The 19,785-nt window shown below is 40.6% G+C and overlaps 1 protein-coding gene across 2 annotated transcripts in view; it reads right to left on the bottom strand.

Moving 5' to 3' along the window:
• GOLM1 (golgi membrane protein 1) overlaps positions 1 to 16,390 on the bottom strand; it is a 1,295,551-nt gene extending 1,279,161 nt beyond the window's left edge. Inside the window, exon 1 of one of the 2 annotated variants that reach the window (XM_044060901.1) lies at positions 15,954 to 16,390. The gene's annotated coding sequence lies outside the window, so the exon portion shown is untranslated. The remainder of the gene's footprint in view (positions 1 to 15,953) is intronic. The other variant, XM_044060899.1, reaches the window with a different exon arrangement.
• Positions 16,391 to 19,785: the final 3,395 nt, after the last annotated feature.

Consider the following 19,785-nt stretch of genomic DNA (forward strand, 5'->3'; position numbering starts at 1 on the left):
TGCTGAGTGGATTTGTGAAATTAAACATTTATAAGGCAAGTCGGTACTTTACCATACCACATTCAAAACGTGTGCTCTGCTCTATAGTGCAATTAAAATTTAGTGGAAGTGATGGGGGGGGCATTAGTAAGATGTGTATCTGTAAAAACAGATACTTGTGACAGTACAATGTAGACAAAGCAAAATCCTATTACTCAAGTTGTTTATTAGAAGATTAGATGTGTCTGTTTCTTCACATGAAACTCTGTAGTTGGTTCTTATTAGAAAATGTATTTTTTTCCTTAGCTGCTGACAGCAGGCAAACTGTTTTGCTTAACTAGTACTTTTAATAAATGTCAAACTGTAAGAATTTGCCTCCACCACTTTGTTAATAGGTATGTATGGATATTGTCAATACAAAAGAGAAAATGTGCACGTACCTTTGACCTAACAGTCTCTCAGCCTTTGCTAAAATTGCTGTAAATATTTATTTACTGCATTTGCTAGTGATTGTAGTAAGAAACACCATCATTCTTTGCACCAGTGTTGCCGATTTGACTGACATTCCGATGGGACTGTCAATTAAGCGTGGTAGTTTTAAAATGTTTTTTTTTTTTATTCTGTGAAGACTAAAAGTTTTAAGAAGGTTTAAGTGAAAATATCTCAAACATACCTCTAAACTGTCCAGATTTTTGCAGAATGTTAATGTTGGTATTCCACAATTACATCAGAGTGGGTGGAGTTATATTATTACACACAAATGTTATGTTAGTGCCCCGATTTTTGGCCAGTTGCACCTACTTTTCATGGGGCCTTTGTCAAGATTTTTGATATCTCCAGATTGAAAGGTATGACCAAAACCCTTTGACATCGTCTCTCACACTAAGGTCTATCATCGCCATCCATTCAATGGTTCTCTAGCTACCTTGCCAACAGGCAGCAAGCTGTAAAATGGCAATGATCTGCATACCTTCCCACTTCCACATGAGTCCCACAAGGATCAAACCTTGGCTTTCTGTTATTCAATATATTTTTATCAATAATCTACATTCGTCTTCTTGTGAATGGACCTTGATTTAATATGCATGACCCTACCATCATCTGCTCTTCAAACACCATAACTCACCTCCAAGAATCACTCAACAAGCTGTCACCTCCATTGAAACCTGGTTTACAAGAGCACAACTCTTACTCAACCAGCCTCCAAAAAAACTCCTCTTTACCCCAAAAACTCACACCCCTAACACAGCATCTTCCAAAACATTTTCTGCAAATGGCACTGAAATTGATGTGCTAATGTGGCAGTGGAGGGGGGCAGTTGGTTAATATGTTATGGGTTTAGTAGGCAATATGTTATGGGTTTGTGCAGGGGAGGGTGGTATGCTGTTGGTGAGGGCAGCAATGCTCTCAAGTATTTATTAAATGTAGTCGCTATTTTGAGGATGGAATAGATTTGAGAGGAACTGAGTAATGTGCGTATACAGTACCAGATTTTTTTGGGATTATTTTTATGATTAAGTTGTAGTTGGTCAAAGAATTGTTTATCTTTCTACATTTGTTTTTTAGTATGATTACAAAGTTCCCTGTATCCTTGAAAGTTTTGGGCTTTTTTTTTGGGGGGGGGGGATTTATTTACTCCCTTCTAGCTTGGTCTCTGGTATGCATTATGTTTTTGGTAAGGGTGGACAGCCGGGGGTGTGTTTTGCTTTTGCTGCTTTTATATGTAGAGAGGCAAGGTTATTTAGGGCATTTACAATAAGGTATTAAAAGTAACTGCATCATCTAACGGGAGAGGTTTTTTTTTTAGTATAGAGCAGTTGAAAGATACTGTTGAATAAGCCTTTGTTAAATTTTGTCACATTCCTGGTTGGTTTAAGTTGGTGGGTAATGGAGTGATGAGTGGTCAAGTCTGTATGTGTATGTAGAGAAATGGTCATTTAGGGAGTTAGAATATGTTTCACTGATCTCTGAGACTAAAATCTAATCAAGAAATGTGCCCTTATTGCTTTTGCTGTACCTAGTACGTGTTGAGATTAGTTGACTCGAACCAAATAGATTTACACTGGATGAGGGACTGCCAGAGGTTACATTTTGTCAGTCAATAGTGACATCACCCAGAATTTTTTTTTTCTCAATTAATACTACTAGATACCCATGAGAGAAATTATTAGAGTATGGGTAGGTTTCCGGGGAATGTAAAGTACAATAATACACAGTACATTTTTAGAATTTAGTTTTAAATGTATAATTAGTATTTCAGTGGAGTGAAATCTGGGGATGAAGTTGGAATAGCAGGATACGTTAAAGGAGCTATTGTACAGTAGGGTAACTCCACCTCTTTTTTAGTCTGGTTGGTCAGTCCTCATAATGTTATAGCCTGGAGGCATACCTCTCAACTGTACTGAATTCCTCAGTATTTACCAGTTTTGAGGTCAAAATAATGGGGTGCCACGAATTTATGAGTGGCTCCTTTAAGTTCTGATTTTTTCTTTTTTTTTTCTTTTACCATTTTAAAGGTATGGCCGAGGTCATAATGCATCGTCAGTATGCAAGGGCAGTGCCTGACTGCCTGAGACTTGTGTCTCGGGTGGGAAATTTAAAAAAAAAACCCAAAAAAACAGTAATTGTACAGCCGCGGCAGCACCGACCAATGAGTGAGGATGTTGCTTGCAAGGACTACTGATGATCTGCTGAATGCCTGTCAGTGAAGGTTTCTATTTTAGATGGATTAGAGCTGTGTGTACAGTAACAGTTAGTTTTGTAAACTAGTGCAGTGCAGTAGAAGCTGAGGGAGAGACACCACGAAGAGGGAATTTACTTTCCTGCTTTGGCGGCTAGAGTCTCAACCTCAAGGTAAGTAAAAAAAACACACGTAGGGAACTGGGCACTTGTTGAACTTTTTTGGGGGGCAGCGTGATAAATAAGGATAGAGGCTACAATCTTTGTTTTCTTGCTTATGGACTACTGTGCGAGTGCGCTTTGATATTCCTTGCCATCCATTTTGTATTGTATCCTTTTTTTAAGCTGAGAATTTCTACTCCTACTGCTCTATTGTGTGTCAAGGTATTGCTGTGTCAGAGTTTGACCTTTGACTTATAAATGGTAGTTTTCAAAAGGCGCTTTCAACTGCTGGAGCCACCTAATTATTGGACAATCCTTGGTAGAAGTAAATGTAAATGTAGTAATTCAGATTCCCATGCATGACAATAGTTGTGCAATACATGTGAATGTGTTTTTCACTTACTAGTGATTGAATGAATGAAGGAATGAGGCTAAATGAACAAAATGTTACACGGACATGACTTCAGTGTTTTAGCTGTTGTTCTGTACTAGCCTCAGATATATTGCTTCTCTGTTGTTTTCAACCACATTCTTTTCTGTTTCTCTTAGTACTGCATGCATTTTTCAGCCTCTTCCTCACAGTCATTGTCTGTAATTGTTGCAGTTGCCACTAGGGGAGCATACCTCTCAACTGTCCCTGATTTGGTATCAGAATTTTATTTTGCCCTCTTTCTACTACTGGTGACTATAAAACATGACCTTTCCTCAAAAAATTCAATAGATAATATCAACCTTTGCATTTTCAGATTTCTCCTGCTTTAGAAAGTATGCGCCAATTCAGCTTAACTTGTTTTACAAACATTGTAAGTCAGTAATACCAATATTTAAGTAGTGTTCCTAATTTGGAGCTTTTGTCCCTGGTTTTGGGCATACGAGGTTGAGGGTTGACACCGTGAGTCAAGGTCATGAGCCAGCAAGGCTGGGCAATGTCTCAGAGTTACTGAAAAATAATGTGTACCGGGGAAGTAGAACAGCAATCCTAAGTAACCAGTTGCCGGATTAACCCAGGTAGCAGAAAAAAAAGTGAAATGCAAAACACAACAAATTCATACAGCAGTAATGTTTGTTAAAGTATTATTAAAATGTTAATGCGATTAACAACTGCAGTTACAAAATGTATTAGAAGAAACAAAAGAAATATGTACTTTTCAATAACACATTTTTTATAGATTTTGTGTTGTCAGTAAGAGTAATTACCAGAGTAAGGAGAATGGAGTTGTGTGATCATAGTTTTCAGTCCTTCTCACTCCTAAATGTACAGCACTACTTCTCATACAAACCTCTCAATTGTCCAGGTATCTGCAGAGTTTTCTTAATTTTTTTGTTTTTCTGGTAAATCAGAGAGGACTGAAATCACTGAATAATAACAGACATTTGAATTTTCAGGCTTAATAGCCTTCATTAAATGCAGACTAATGTAGCACCTATTATTCTAGCAACTTTCTAAGTTTATAATGGCAATATTTAAAATCTGTCCCTATTTTTGCCCCCCCCCCCCATTATTCTTGCATTTGTCCAGATTTCTTGTGCTAAGAAGTTGAGAGTGTGGCTGACAGGTTGAGAGGTATGTATGCTTATTAAGCCTGAAAAAGGACAGAGTTATGCTAGTCCCCAATAGTCTGTGATGGAAGTGAACTGTACACACCCCCTCTCTGCATAATGACGGCCTCAGCTCAGTCATGCCTAAAAGTCGTGCTGCTAGATTGAGAGAGTTGTCTGTATTTATAGAAAGTTTTTAGTGTAATGGACTTGCATCTGGCTTATTTTTATGTGACGTAGTTACTTTCTTAAATGTGATTATGAAAATATGTTGCATCAATTAGGCCCTAGCTGGTGACAGCAGTTTAACTTTTAGTTCTGCTTCTACCCTTCTTGACACCCATTCTGTTATCATTTGTAGGAACTGTGCATTTGTGTTGCTTGTGTGCGTATAATTTCGATTGCAGATGTTTTTGTTAGTGGTCTGTCATGGTTAAGTTAATTTTATTTTGAGCTTTAAGACAAGTGCCTCAACTGCATCTTAAGTATTGTTCTGGTCATATCACATTTCCCCAAGGAGTTTTTTTGTATACTCCTGGTTCCTAACCTCTCTCTAACTCTCATTACTACTTCCTAGAATGGATTCAAGCTCTCTGTGAATGCTTTAGCAACTCTCACATGATTTTAATTTTGTAAATATTGTAAACAGCCACTTATTTTTATTGAGTGCATGTAAAGGGTTTACCTTACGTACTTTGAATAACTGCATGTAAAGTGTAAACACACTTCTAATGTAAGAATGTAAGTTCAAATAATCTGTACATTGTAACCCTTAGATCTTCCACAGTGAAGTTAGTTGATCATGCTTGCTTTGAATGCTCATATCTGTAAACTGTATTATATAATATATCTTTTATACTGATGTATTCCTTACTGTATTGTTTATGGTATATGTATTATATACTGTACCTTTTATACTTATGTATTCTTTACTGTATTGTTTATGGAGCTTTTCTCCCCAGGTCACTACTGAAAACAGGCACTTTTGGGCCCAGTGGACTTTCCTGGTAATCAAACTGAAAATAAAAAATAAAAATAAATATCACGTTGTGTTACTTAACATTAGTGTAGAAGGCGGAAGCAGCTAATTTTATTTGTATAAAAAATTGCATTTTAGTTTTACACAAGTTGAAATGTTAATATAATTAAAACACTATTGTTCTGGTTATAAATATTTTGCCTATTCGTCAATTTGCTTTTGACCACAACACAACAATAATGACAAGACACAACTTTCCTAAACAGTGTGCCACTCAACCAAAGCTCCTAAGGCAAAACACCATGCCCAACACACTAGTCATAGGTGACAGGATAGTGAGGCACACTGATATCCCACTCACTAGGATGAATAAGGAGAAAGTAACAGTCAGCTGCCTGTCAGGTGCCAGGATCCGCCACATAACAAACGCACTCAGGTCCCTCAATAACAGGTACATGTGGGTGTGAATGACCCAAGACGTATCTCCCTGGACTACATGAAAACAGACATGGAGGAGCTCTTGGATTATGTAGCCCAGGCAGATATGACCCTAGCCCTGAGCAGCATCCTACCATCACCCAGAATGATACTACAGTACAAGCAGAAAATGATGGATTTCAACAACTGGATAAGTTTCTGGTGTCATTCGAAGGGGATCCAGTATCTGGCTGGGATGACATGATAGACAGACAACGATACTTTGCCAGAGATACCCTGCATCTGTCACCCCTGGGCTTCCAGATACTGGCCAAGGCGCTTGCCACCCCTACAGTGCCTTTTTTAGGTGTTCCAAAGACCAAATTACCACTGTAACAGCTTCAAACAAATGCAGTCTGAGAGTCATGCTGCTCAACGCTAGAAGTCTAAACCTCAAAATGCACTCACTCGAAGCACTCCTTAAAATGGAGAGCATCGAAATTTGTGCTGTAATGGAGACCTGGTTCAAGGCAGCAGAAAGCACCCCTGTACTACCAGGTCCTTCCAAGCCTTTCCGCCCCAAAACTGGGTCGAAGCTCCAAAGGCACTGGTGTTTCCATACTCATAAAGGTTGCGCACACCTCCAGACTAGTAGCCCAACATAACACATCTGAGATAGTTCAGGTGCAGCTAACACTGGGTAAGACAGCGATTCAGGTCATAGCCTGCTACAGGTCCCCAACCATGTCCCAAGACTCACACTCCACGTTCCTAAGCACCCTGGAGAACATTAGGGTCCAACCTAACACTCTCATACTGGGCGAATTCAACTACCCCTCCATTAACTGGGAAAACTGTACCAATACACTTGCCCAATGCTTTCTGGAATTCATTAATTCCAATGTTCTGGACCACCTCATTCTTACCCTCACTAGAGGTAGCAACATCCTTGACCTGGTCATTGCTAACATGGGCAACCGTTGCTCTACACCAACAGTAGACTCCTCCCTGGTTAGATCAGACCACAAACTAATTACCTTGGAAATCCACATCCCACCCCCCACAAAGATAACCACCATGAATAACTTCTCCAAAGCTAACTTTGAGCTCCTAAAAAAAAAAAAAAAGAAGTGGCTAGCTTCACAGCACCCATGCAAATGGCAAATAGTTGCATGACCATCGAATCATACACCAATGCACTGTACGAACACGTACACAATTGCATGGATCTCGCCATACCCAATGGAACTAAGACACTCTCCTCCAAAAAAAAAAAAAAAAAAAAAAAAAAAAAAAAAAAATGGAAGCCAATCTGGTGGTCCCCTGCCATAAACAAACTCTACAACAAAAGGAAGAAACTTATGCGGAATAAGGCAAAGTCCCAAGACTGGAAAAACTCCCTTATCAGCATCAACAAAAGGCTGAGATCCCTCATCAAATCCTCTAAAGCTAGCTATAAAAACAGAACTGCAGCAGATGATAAAGATAACCACAAGACCTTCTATAGTTATGTAAAGAATCTCCACAGCAAGACCCAGATTTGTTTTGAGCTACTGCACAATGGTACCTCCTATACTGAGCCAAACGATATAACCAATATACTGGCCGACAGATTCAGTGCTAACTTTAGCCCCCCCCCCAAAGGACCAATCACAATACCAGTAAACTGCCAGGCACCCGGTATTATTGCTGCACAGGTTAAAGCAGCGCTGTCCAAGGCAAAGAATACAGCTTCTATGGGACCTGACAATATCCCTGGCTGTGTTCTACATGAACTACACAGTGAACTGGCACCCCAGCCTCATCTCAGGCTTTGTCCCTACCAAATAGCACACTGCTATAATCATCCCTCTCCACAAAGGAGGAGCGACTACAGACCCCAGGAATTATTGCCCAATTAGCCTGACGAGTCTGATATGCAAAGCTATGGACCACATCATCATTGACCTAATAAATAAGGATATAGGGAATCTCCAAACTCTGGATCCTACACAGTTTAGTTTTTTGAAGGGCAGATCATGCCTGCTCAACTTGGTTGACGTCTTTAAGCCAGTCACCAGAGCTGTGGATGAAGGCAAGGTGGTTCATACAGCCTACCTTGATCTGGCCAAGGCCTTTGATACCATTCCCCACTTCGGAATCATAGAAAAACTCACTAAGCTAGGAATCAACCCCTGTATCACTAGGTGGGTTGTAAACTGGCTCACAGATAGAACCCACGGTGTGAAAGTAGCTGACTCCAAGTCAGACTGTCGACCAGTCACGAGTCGAGTCCCACAGGGTTAGATCCTGGGTCCTCTCCTGTTTGGTATCTACTTCTCTGAAGTCCAGGCCAATACGAAGGGCCTCTGGCTGACAAATTTTGCAGACGATTGCAAGTTGGGAGCCATTATTAACTCCCCAAGTGATGTTGACATCCTACAGAAAGGCCTCAATGACACCAATGACTGGTGTCAGAACCCATGGCCTTAAGCTCAATGCCAAAAAAATGTGTCATCCCCCTTGGGAAAAACCCATTTCCCTTGAATTACCACATTGATGGTAGTCCACTGAACACAGAAGGCGTTATAAGAGATCTGGGAACACAGGATGACAGCAACCTCTCTTTTGACCACCACGTTGCCACTGTGGTCAGAAAGTCCTTCCATGTGGCACATCTCATTATTAAGGGTTTTGCATTCAGTAAGAAAGAGGACAATGTCTCCTTCTACTCTTCCCTCTTTATGCCAATCATAGAGTACAATGCCCCATTTGACATGTACCTCACTAGACACCTGGAACTATTGGAGAGGCTGCAAAAGTACCTCACAAAGAGGATCCTAGGCCTTAAACACTTGGAGTTTACTCCAACTATTCTCTGGCTCATATCACCTACTTAGAAGCGACCTCTGCTTGACTTACAAAGCCATGTCTAACCCAGTTCTGTTAGAAATGTTACAGCTAACGAAATCCCAATCCCTCCGCACCAAATGCTACAGAGACCTCAACCTCATTACCACAATCAACAGAACATGCTGGAGGGACAGGTTCATAATCAAAAGACTGCCCATGCTATGGAAAAAGACTTCCCATACATGTCAGGCAGAGCACCTCACTGGCCCTCTTCAACAGAAATCTTGATGACTGGATGGGAAATAGAAAATTCACCCCAAGGATCACTCCAGTGGCTCTATTCGACAGAGACAATAGGAACTAAGGTCGGGTGGCACTATGCCAGGGTAATCCTATGGGCTAGGCTTGTAACGGCTCCAGGCCCATTATCCTAGTACACACCTATGAAATGTTGGTCTCACACAATTCCATGGAAATGGGTGGGGGTTGCATAATTATGTATGCAAACCTTATGTTAATCAGTGTACAGATTTTTGCCCAGTTGTACCTACTTCCCATGGGCCTTTGTCCAGATGTTTAATGTTTCCAGGTTGAGAGGTATGTCAGGAGGTAGTATTTTGTATCTTTCATATTGGATTTAAGCAGTGTTTCAGTGATGGCTAGGATATCTGGGGAACAGAATGATATCAAGCCATGTAGTTCTGTAATTTTATTACAAATGTCATGAAGATTTAATGTTACCAGACTTAGCTATTTTGGCTGGACTTGTGCTCAACGGACTGGAGAATGACATATCTGTGAATTATATTTGGATTGGGTGGAAAATGTATTTGTATAAGGAGTAAAGGATGCAATAGAGAAGGGATGGCTTATAACTGAAAGAGGGGAGTTCTCTGGGTTGTTATAGTTTAACTAAACGAAAAGAGGTCATCATTCTGAATTACAGCCAAGGGTTAAGGTCGGTCTTCTTGCTCTGTGCCTCAAATTTTTACATTTTTGTAGATCGTTCACTTCAGGACTTTCTTACAGTCTTCCACTTCTGATCTATTTCTCCACCTACAACATCTCAAAGTTAAGCTGTTTCTTAGGTGCATACTGCATTTTAGACCACCTGAGAGAAAATTCCTCTGCTTGGGGTTTAGGATTTCAGGTTTCATGACTGAGAAACTGCCATTATTGCCTTCTTGCTGGATATCCTATTTTTTTTTCTTTGAAAAGGAAAAAAAATTAACATTCCAGTAGTTGCTAATTCAACCAGAAGGATTTCTGGACTACAGGTTTTGTTGAGTAAGGAAATTCTCATCATTTTCCATAAGGACAGTAGATTTGCCGAAAACAAACCTGCAAGTTAATTATTCAGGAGTTGCATCCTGAAACCTGGGCTCTAGTGGCTTAGTGTAAACCCCGCTCCGCAAGCACTCGCTTCGCTCGTGCTCGCTCCACTCCCCGCCCCCTATTCCCACCCGCCCCCAGTACTCGTACTTTTATAACCTCAAACCACTCCCCCTACTGTCCACTAACTTCCTGTACCTCACTACCGCCCTCTAAGATCAAACGGAATATGACACCACCCAGGAAGCTTATCATACTAACTCTTTTTCCCCTCCTACTTGTCCCTTACCTAGCTACCCTATATGAAACCTGGTCTTACATAGGCTTCCACCACCCAGGCTACCAAACCAACCCCTCCCCCACAATTAACAACAGAGGCCATGACTCAACTCCCTACTCACCCTCCTTGTTAGAACTCGAACGCTATGCAATTATCAAACCTACCAATATTAGGCCAAATGTTAAACATTACTACAAACTTCTACTCAAAGCCCTCAAATTCATTACCACTCTGAATCACAGACTAGTCACAGATGGTGATATCCACCCCAACCCTGGCCCTTCCCCTCCACTCAATTCTAATTCCACCCTATCCTCCCCTCCACTTCTCAGTCTAAACTCTAGACCCTTTAACTCTCTTCTGACCTGTCATCTAAACATCAGAAGTGTAAACAATAAGATTCACAACCTACATGCCCTTTTAGCTACTTGTTCCCCAGACCTACTATGTCTCACAGAAAACTGGCTTAAACCAAGTACGAAAGACACACAGATTATCCCACCAGGGTATGATATACTAAGAGCAGACCGAATAACTCGTAAAGGTGGCGGTGTAGCCATACTCTACAAAAGTACATTACAAATCTCCCTTGCCTCTCCACAACCCCTCCTAACAAACAATGCCGAAATTCTACTTGTAAAACTTCAACCAAACAAACATAAAAGCATAAATATAGCATGTATTTACATCCCCCCAGACAACAATAATAACAAAACCTTAAAGGACTTTCTCCACTGGTTAACTCAAACTCACCCCCAGGAATCCATAGTGTTAGGTGACTTCAACATCGATTGGAATTCCTTTTCATCTAGCTCCCCATCTAGCAGCATAAATCTACATGGCTTTTCTCAGCTCATATCCACTCCTACCAGACTAGGTAAACCCCAAAACAAAGACAGCATCCTGGACTGGATCCTTACTAATAAAGATCCTGACCAGCACTCAGCAGGTACTCACCCAGAGGACATGAGTGATCACTTACCTATGTTATCAAATTCAAGAAAATCACCCCCCTTCTTACAACCATATAAAAAAAATCAGGAACAATAATAAATTCAACCCCTCCATTTTTCAAACTGAACTTAAGCCCACAACTGGACAATACTCAAGTCTCTTCCTCTTGAAGAGGCAGTTATCTACTTCAACACCACCTTCCTCAAGATTCTAGATTCCCATGCTCCAATACGGTCCATTAGAACTAAAACCAAAACCGCACCATGGCTCTCTAAGGAAACAAAATCCAAAATCCTATCTAGAAACAAGATGTGGGTCACATGGCGTAAAGACCCACACTCCCACCAAACCTTCCGGCAACTTAGAAATGAAACTAAAAGAATGATCTTAAATAATAAAAAAAAAACGTCTTCCTCCACCTCCAACACAAACACCTTAATAATCCACAAAAATTCTGGGCAGGCTTAAACAAGCTCCTGCACCCAGGCCAGGCAACCACCCCCACTCCAACAACTTGCAAACAACAGTGCCCTGTAAACATTGCTAACACATTCAATAGTTTCTTCACAGAAACTATACAATCCCTGGCCACACAATTCAAACAAACAACCAGCCCACTCCACTACCCATGCCAGCAGAATACTACAACTACATCAGATCATCTATTTACCTTCGATCCAGTACCCATATCCTCTATAACATCTCTTCTTAAAAAACTAAAACCCACTAAGCTAGCAGCTGACCTTCTCCCAGCTGAGTTTCTGCAAAAAGCAGCTGATGCCATTTCCTATTCCGTCTCCATAATCATAAACCGTACCTTGTCAGAAGCCTTCATCCCCTCCATATGGAAAATGTCCCACATTATTCCTCTCCATAAAGGTGGTAGCTCACTAGAGCTAACCAACTAGCTATACTCTCACCCCTGGCCAAAATTATGGAAAAGTGTGTCCACAAACAACTGATGGAACACCTCACCAAAAATAAAATTCTAGCCAACTCCCAACATGGCTTCAGGCCAAATCACAGTACCACATCAGCCCTACTATCCTTTTCTAATACCATCAATAACTTCAGAAACAATAATAAAACTATCATCTGCTCTTTTCTTAGACCTCTCCAAGGCCTTTGATACGGTGAACCACATTCAACTCCTCCATACATTAAAAAAACTATCACTCAGCAATTCTACGCTGAAATGGTTCCAATCCTACCTGTCCAATAGGTAACAGGCTGTTCTATGGCAGGACAAATTATCCACATGCCTACCTGTTACACTTGGGAGTTCCCCAAGGATCTATTCTTGGCCCTCTTCTCTTCACCATCTTTGTTAATGACCTGCCCACAATCACCCCCCCATGCTACATGCATTCAATATGCAGATGATTCGACTATCATCAGCACTGCCTCCAACCTGGCAGACCTCACTGCTTCAACCCAAGACACCTTCAACCCAATAGAAAAATGGTTCTCAAGTCGTCAACTAGTTCTCAACCCCAACAAAACAAAACTACTTACTTTCTCACCCACTAACAAGACTCTTCCCCCCACCTTCTCTATGTATCACCAGAAGCTCACACAAAGCTATTAGGTGTTAGCATTGATAACTCCCTTAAATTTGACACCCATTTCAATCTAACCATCAATAAAAAGCTTGGCTCTCTCTATATAAAGTAAAACACTTTCTCACTCCTCACGCTAAAATTACAATTGCCAGCACACACCTACTATCAACTCTTTTCTATGCCTCCCCCCTTTTTACAAACCTAAACAAGACAACCATTAACAAACTTGCTTCTTGTTACAATCACATAGCTAGATTTGCCACAAATTCCACCTTTAGAACGCACCACTGCACTAACTTGAAGCAACTAGGGTGGTTAGAGTTTTCCAGCCAACTCCATTTCAACCAACTCAAAACGGCTCACCAGATACTGTATCACCCAGAGAAAACACCAGCTCTGAAAAACATCATTCACCCCTATATTAACCTGCAATCTTTACGCTCCTCCAATAAGATCTTAGCTCAAACTACCAAAGCCAATAATTCTGCTGGGGATTCTCTATTCTCAAACTTTGTAGGTAAAATGTGGAACTCCCTACCGACCATGCTCACCTCAGAACCTTCACTCCTACAATTCAAAAAAAAAAGCTTAAACCCCATCTCAATACTCTCTGGCAATGTCCCTGTTCCAAACCTGATTAACCACTATCATTTACCCTTCTCTTACCTCACCATCCTTAACCGCTTTTTAACAAGGCGCCTCGCCTTTGTAACTGACCTATGTTTTTTTTTTTATATGCTGCTGTTATTTTTTCCCCCAAGATGTGATGTATCTTTATATTGTATTTAGAACTCAACTATCTTCCTTTTTTGCATTAGCAATGTTCATATGTCTGTTATGTACCTGGAGCTTTTCTCCCCGGGCCTCTGCTGAAAATGGACATGTATCCAGTCGGACTCTCCCGGTTAACAAATGTAAAATAAATAAATAAATAAATTTATGGCAGAAGAGTAATTTCTGTTTCTTCTCTGAACTAAGCCAGCTACTTAATGGTCAATATTCTTATAATGTGGATGACAAACTTGCCATGTAGTGAATGTCCATAGACAGCTAAAAATATTATACACAAAGGACTACAGACATCAGACAGCATGACCAACTCTCTTAATCATCCCCAGTACCCATTTTAGCCTATTCAAGATAATGGAGGAGCCAGAACGTACCCTGAAAAAGCAAAGGGTGTAGAGCAAAGAACCAATGATGAGGAATGAATCAATTGCAGGCTGCCATGTACACATTCATTCACACACTGTAAACACACCTCTGTGCAGTTTAGAAGACTTGAACTTTATGTTTTTCACATACTACATTTGTTAACTGAGAATGTGTACAAAGCCTCTTTTCAGCAGCCCCCCAGGTAGAAAAGCAGCATAAACATATTAACATATGACGAACAGACACACACCATTTTGAATAGCTAGACACTGGTTTGCTTTGTGTACAAAGCCTCTTTTCAGCAGCCCCCCAGGTAGAAAAGCAGCATAAACATATTAACATATGACGGACACACACACACTACATTTTGAATAGCTAGACACTGGTTTGCTTTATGCAGTGAATTATGCACAATCTAACTGTAAATTCCTTAAATTGTGGTTTAATTCATTTGTGTGCCATACAACTGTGTCCGTTATTTGGTAAGACTGCTGCAAACTTAAATCTACTGTAACATTGTTTTAGTTTACTGTATATTAGTTAACTCACCTACCGGCACTTCTCTGGTATGTGGGAAAAAAATGAAGCACCTGATAAAATCCAAGCAGACGTAGCTCAGTGCTTTATCTCACTTAAATGCATATAATAATCCTTCCAACTGAAGTAGATGACACAGTTAAATCACACCTGGTCATGGATTATTGCAAAAACACAAAGTAGCTATAATCATACATGTTCCAATCAGTTATATTAAGGGTCCCCTTTAACTCACATTATAATACACATTGCAATCACTAATTTGCATTCACATGAATCTGTGTTATAATTAGTCTTTCTAGTGGAACATCCACGGTGGTCGTGCTGCGGTAGCGTTGTCACTTTCACAGTAAGACGCTGTCCGGTTCGATTCTCAGCTAGAGCGTCTTCTGCGTGGAGACATGCGTGAATGGGCCTACCTTCGTTGAAGGTTGTGCGTCAGGGCCGGTAACTCGGCACGTAAAAATCAACTACTACCAATCATTTGCGGACCGGAGTTCCGCTGTGGCGACCCCTAACCGGGAAAAGCCGAAAGACGCAACAAGTCCTTCTAGTGGAACAAATTAAGTGCATTAAAAAAAGTACAGCGTGAATCAGGTTGATAATATACTACATATGGCCAACTAGTTAATTTGTATTATTATTATGACTACTTATGCATTCAATCTTAAGATCTGACTTATCAAACTACTACTGATGTTACACAAACTGGCCCAAGTTATGGGGGAAAAGGGTCCTTGGACAAGATCATTTAGTAGGCTTGCTGTGAAAAGGCTGAGTGCTTAGTCACATTACTTATGACCAACGTTCAGAGCTAAAGAACCAGGAGAAGTGGAGGATCAATAATACTAGACATAAAAAATTTACGCCAGTTGCAAGCAAAGCTATATTACAAGTGAATGTCACAAGGTGTTCACACCAGTGTATGTGTAAAATGGGAAAGCTTAAAAGGAAAAGGTGTTCCTCCTCAGTGTGACAGTGCTGCAGGTACCTAAAAATGGCAATTTTGAGAATTCGGAAACAGAGAGCCCCAAGCACTGGAGTAGGGACAAAATGTAAGAAATATGTTATATGATATAACAGACGTGGACATTCACCTCAAAAATTAACTTGACACGCACTGCCCCAAAGCTGTGTTCAAAACATCGGAATACACAGATCACCTCCACAGTTTCAGATCCAACTGAAATGTCAACTGAGTCCATCACCCCCTACCGGAGTAGCAAGGAAGGCGAGAACTCGTCAGTAAAACTTGCACGTACCTATACTGAAATTCCAATACGATTCCATAACGACGCACTGCCTAGGTACAAAATTATAAACTCCTTGTAACGAGTAAGTTACATTTCTTTAGTAATATCCGAGTCATCCGACAGCTGTAACCAGGGCAACGTCAACTAAATGAACGGATCATAAACCGGACATCGCACTCTTGTTTTCTCCCGTTTTACATTTCTAGTACCTCGTTATCAATCAAATACCCATATGCATCCCCTTTTGAGTAAATACTCCTGCTAAAAACAGGGGAGGTAATATGTCAACTCACCTCCGACAACAGAATCACACGGCTGTCCGTTGAAGTTCAAATTAGGTTCTTCCTTATTTAGAAAAAAATGAGAGTATTATGCAACCTCCATGACAGTAGAATACCACGTAAAGTAATGTAGACTAACACAATACACTAGTGACTTCTCCTCAAAACCATGTATTTTGGTTTCCAGGATAAATAAACTCAACAATGAAGTCTATTCGTAAAAGGAACAGATCACACCATGAACAGCATTAAAACCAGGAAATGAAGGCGGGTACGTTAACGCGGAGCTCCTGACTTTCCTAGGCTTGGCCGCCTTCCATTCACGCAGCGACCTAAAGTGGTTTAACAAGAAAAGTGACACAGGCCGTTTTAACTAAGTTTAGCTGTCAATTAATCTGTAGTAATATGTTTTAAAACGTATGTGATGCAAAGTTGTAAATTGCTCTCCACCCTCACCCCATGCATGTCCGTTTTCCCTTAACTTAAAGGTATACACACTACATTTCAGTTGGGAAACAGTGGTTGCGTTGCAGTCCTTTTCGTTTTGTGTGTGTAATAATGTAACTATCTATCTATATGGATAAATTATTACTCCACACACGTATGATAGAGCCACACAATTTAAATACATGGAGTTATACAATTGTTTACTAGTAGTAGGTAGTCATCATCTTCTTTCAGCTGTTCCACAGCGGATCATCTGTTTCCATTTCTTACTGTCCTCTGCATTTTGCTCTGTCACACCAACCACCTGCATGTCCTCTCTCACCACATCCATAAACCTTATCTTAGGCCTTCCTGTTTTTCTGTTAAAAAAAGCTTCATCCTTAGCATCTTTTTCCCAATATACTCAACATCCCTCCTCAGCACATGTCCAAACCAACATAATCTTGCCTCTCTGGCTTTGTCTCCAAACCTTCCAACCTGGTCTGACCCTCTAATATACTTATTCCTAATCCTGTCCACCCTCGTCACACCCAGTGCAAATCTTAACATCTTTAACTCTGCCGCATCCAGCTCTAACTCCTGCCTTTTTATCAATGTCACTGTCTCTAACCCATAACATAGCTGGTCTCACTACCCTCTTGTAGACCTTCCCTTTCACTCTTACTGGTACTCGGCTGTCACAAATCACTCCTGACACTCTTCGCCACCCAATCCACCCTGCCTGTATTCTCTTCTTCACCTGTCTTCCACACTCAACATTACTCTGAACTACTGATCCCAAGTATTTAAACTCATCCAACTTCACAAAGCCACCTCTACTCCTTGCATCCTCACCATTCCTATATCCTCCCTCTCATTCACACACATATATTTTGTCTTAGTCCTGCTGACCTTCATTCCTCTTCTCTCTAGAGCATATATCCATATCTCCAGGATGTCCTCCACCTGTTCCCTACTCTCACTACAGATCACAATGTCATCTGCAAACATCATAGTCCACAGGGACTCCTGTCTGATCTCATCTGTCAACCTGTCCATCACCATTGCAAATAAGAAAGGGCTCAGAGTTGATCCTTGATGTAATCCCACCTCCACCTTAAACACATCTGTCACTTCCACCGCAGACCTCACCGCTGTCACACTACCCTCGTACATATCCTGTACCACTTTTATATACTTCTCTGACACTCCTGACTTCTTCATACAATACCACAACTCCTCTCTAGGCACCCTGTCATATGCTTTCTCTAAGTCTACAAAAACACAATGCAACTTCTTCTGACCTTCTCTGTACTTCTCCATCAACACTCTCAGAGCAAACATCGCATCTGTAGTGCTCTTTCCCGGCATGAAACCATACTGCTGATCACTAATCATCACTTCCCTTCTTAACCTAGCTTCCACTACTCTTTCCCATAACTTCATGCTGTGACTAATCAGTTTAATCCCTCTGTAGTTATTACAGCTCTGCACATCACCCTTATTCTTAAAAATCGGTACCAAAACGTTTTTTCTCCATTCCTTAGGCATCCTCTCACTTTCCAAGATTTCATTAAACAATCTGGTTAGATACTCCATTGCCATTTCACCTAAACACCTCCATGGTTCCACAGGTATGTCATCTGGACCAACAGCCTTTCCGTTCTTCATTCTCTTCATAGCTATCCTTACTTCCTCCTTGCTAATCCACTGCACTTCATGATTCACTATCTCCACAGCATCCAACCTTCTCTCCCTCTCATTCTCTTCATTCATCAACCCCTCAAAGTACTCTTTCCATCTGCTCAACACACTCTCCTTGCTTGTGAGTATGTTTTCCTCATTATCCGTTATCACCTTTACCTGCTGCACATCTTTCCTAGTATGGACCTTTTTTTGAGCCACAGTTCCTGTTAGCACATCTCTCAACCTCTAATCACAAGAAATCTACACAAAGCTAAAAGTAATGAGGTTACAAAGGCCTGAAATCTGAGACAATGTTTAAATATCATTAATTTAAAAACTGCTATAATAATTTGTTTTGAATTAGTGTGCATTATCTAAATAACAAGTGTAAAACTCAAATGTTTGTCATTATTTAATGACTTGAGTCCTCAACAATTTGCCAGCAAAACACAAATTTTATGCGGAACAGACAAAAATATTAGATCAAAATCTGGACATTCTGCAAAAATCTGGACAGTTGAGAGGTATGCCGAGACATTCAAATAATAATAAATGATGATAATGGCAATACATCTGGATAGCTGAGAGGTATGTGGGACACTGATATTCAAATAATAAGAACAACAGCAATGGTTGCAACCTGAGTCCACAATTACTTGTACATCAAAATAGACATGCATTTATGGTTAAACAAATTAATTACAGCACCAATTACACATACGTGTTTTAGACAAAAAGCTTTTGGAATAGTAGTAAGTTGGTAGACAGCTGAAGCCCATGTGTATATGCTTTAGTGTGGTATTGTCAAATTTGGGAGATTGAATATTTAAAAATTATTAATATGTCCTTAGCTACAACATAGCCTAAGAAATAAGGTGAAAGACAAGAACAGATGGGGTCTAGTCAAGGGTGACAAAGATGCAAGATGGTGATATTGTATGGTGGATTGTTTTCAGAGTTGTTGCTGTGAAAGTACAGGTGCACACCTTCTGCTTACCTGTAACAGTAGATGTTCATAGAACACACTGCCTTACTTCCCTATGGATAGCAGTGCCCTGCTCCTCTTGCTCTGGTAGTCTATCAAAGTTCAGAGCTTCAACCACTGTCTGTGTGAAGGGCCAATCGTCTGGCAGTACTGGGACTGCCTTTCAAACCCAGGAACCTTTCAGTTTTTTGGGGTCTAGTAAAAAGAGAAGGTGAAAATGCAGGCTTTGCAACACCTACTGTTTCAAACCAAAAGCCACATGCACACACAAGCAAAAAGGCTGCTGAAAACACTCAGAGGAAACTCCAATACCAAACTATATACATCTAGCAAAAGAGGTACGGTGGGAGGGTACTGGCAGTAAGTTAGTGTGTTACAGATACGAATGACTTACGTAACTATACAATGTTCAACAAGCATACTCCCTTACTGGCATGTGGGTAGATTGCCAAAGCTTACCCAGCCTGGGTGGAGGAAGGATAAGGGTCCAGGAGCCTCTGGAGAACAGCCCTCATAAAGTCTGCTCTTGATTTAGAAAAGGCATCCAGCTTCCTGTGCTTTGTAAAGCTATGGACAAAGAACCAAGTTGCTGCCTCTAGAATTCTTCTAGAGTCCACTGCTCTCCAATATTCCACTGAAAAAGACAACACCTTTGCCTCGCCTGGATTTGCCTTGTCTTGCCATGGTGGGTGTAACAAAAAAACAATACCAGAGGACAACCAATGTGTGATGGTTTGCTTAAAGACA

The sequence above is a fragment of the Protopterus annectens genome, chromosome 2.part0 (genome assembly GCF_019279795.1).
Source record: "Protopterus annectens isolate FY-2018-M chromosome 2.part0, PAN1.0, whole genome shotgun sequence".
In the NCBI taxonomy this organism is placed as follows: domain Eukaryota; kingdom Metazoa; phylum Chordata; order Ceratodontiformes; family Protopteridae; genus Protopterus; species Protopterus annectens.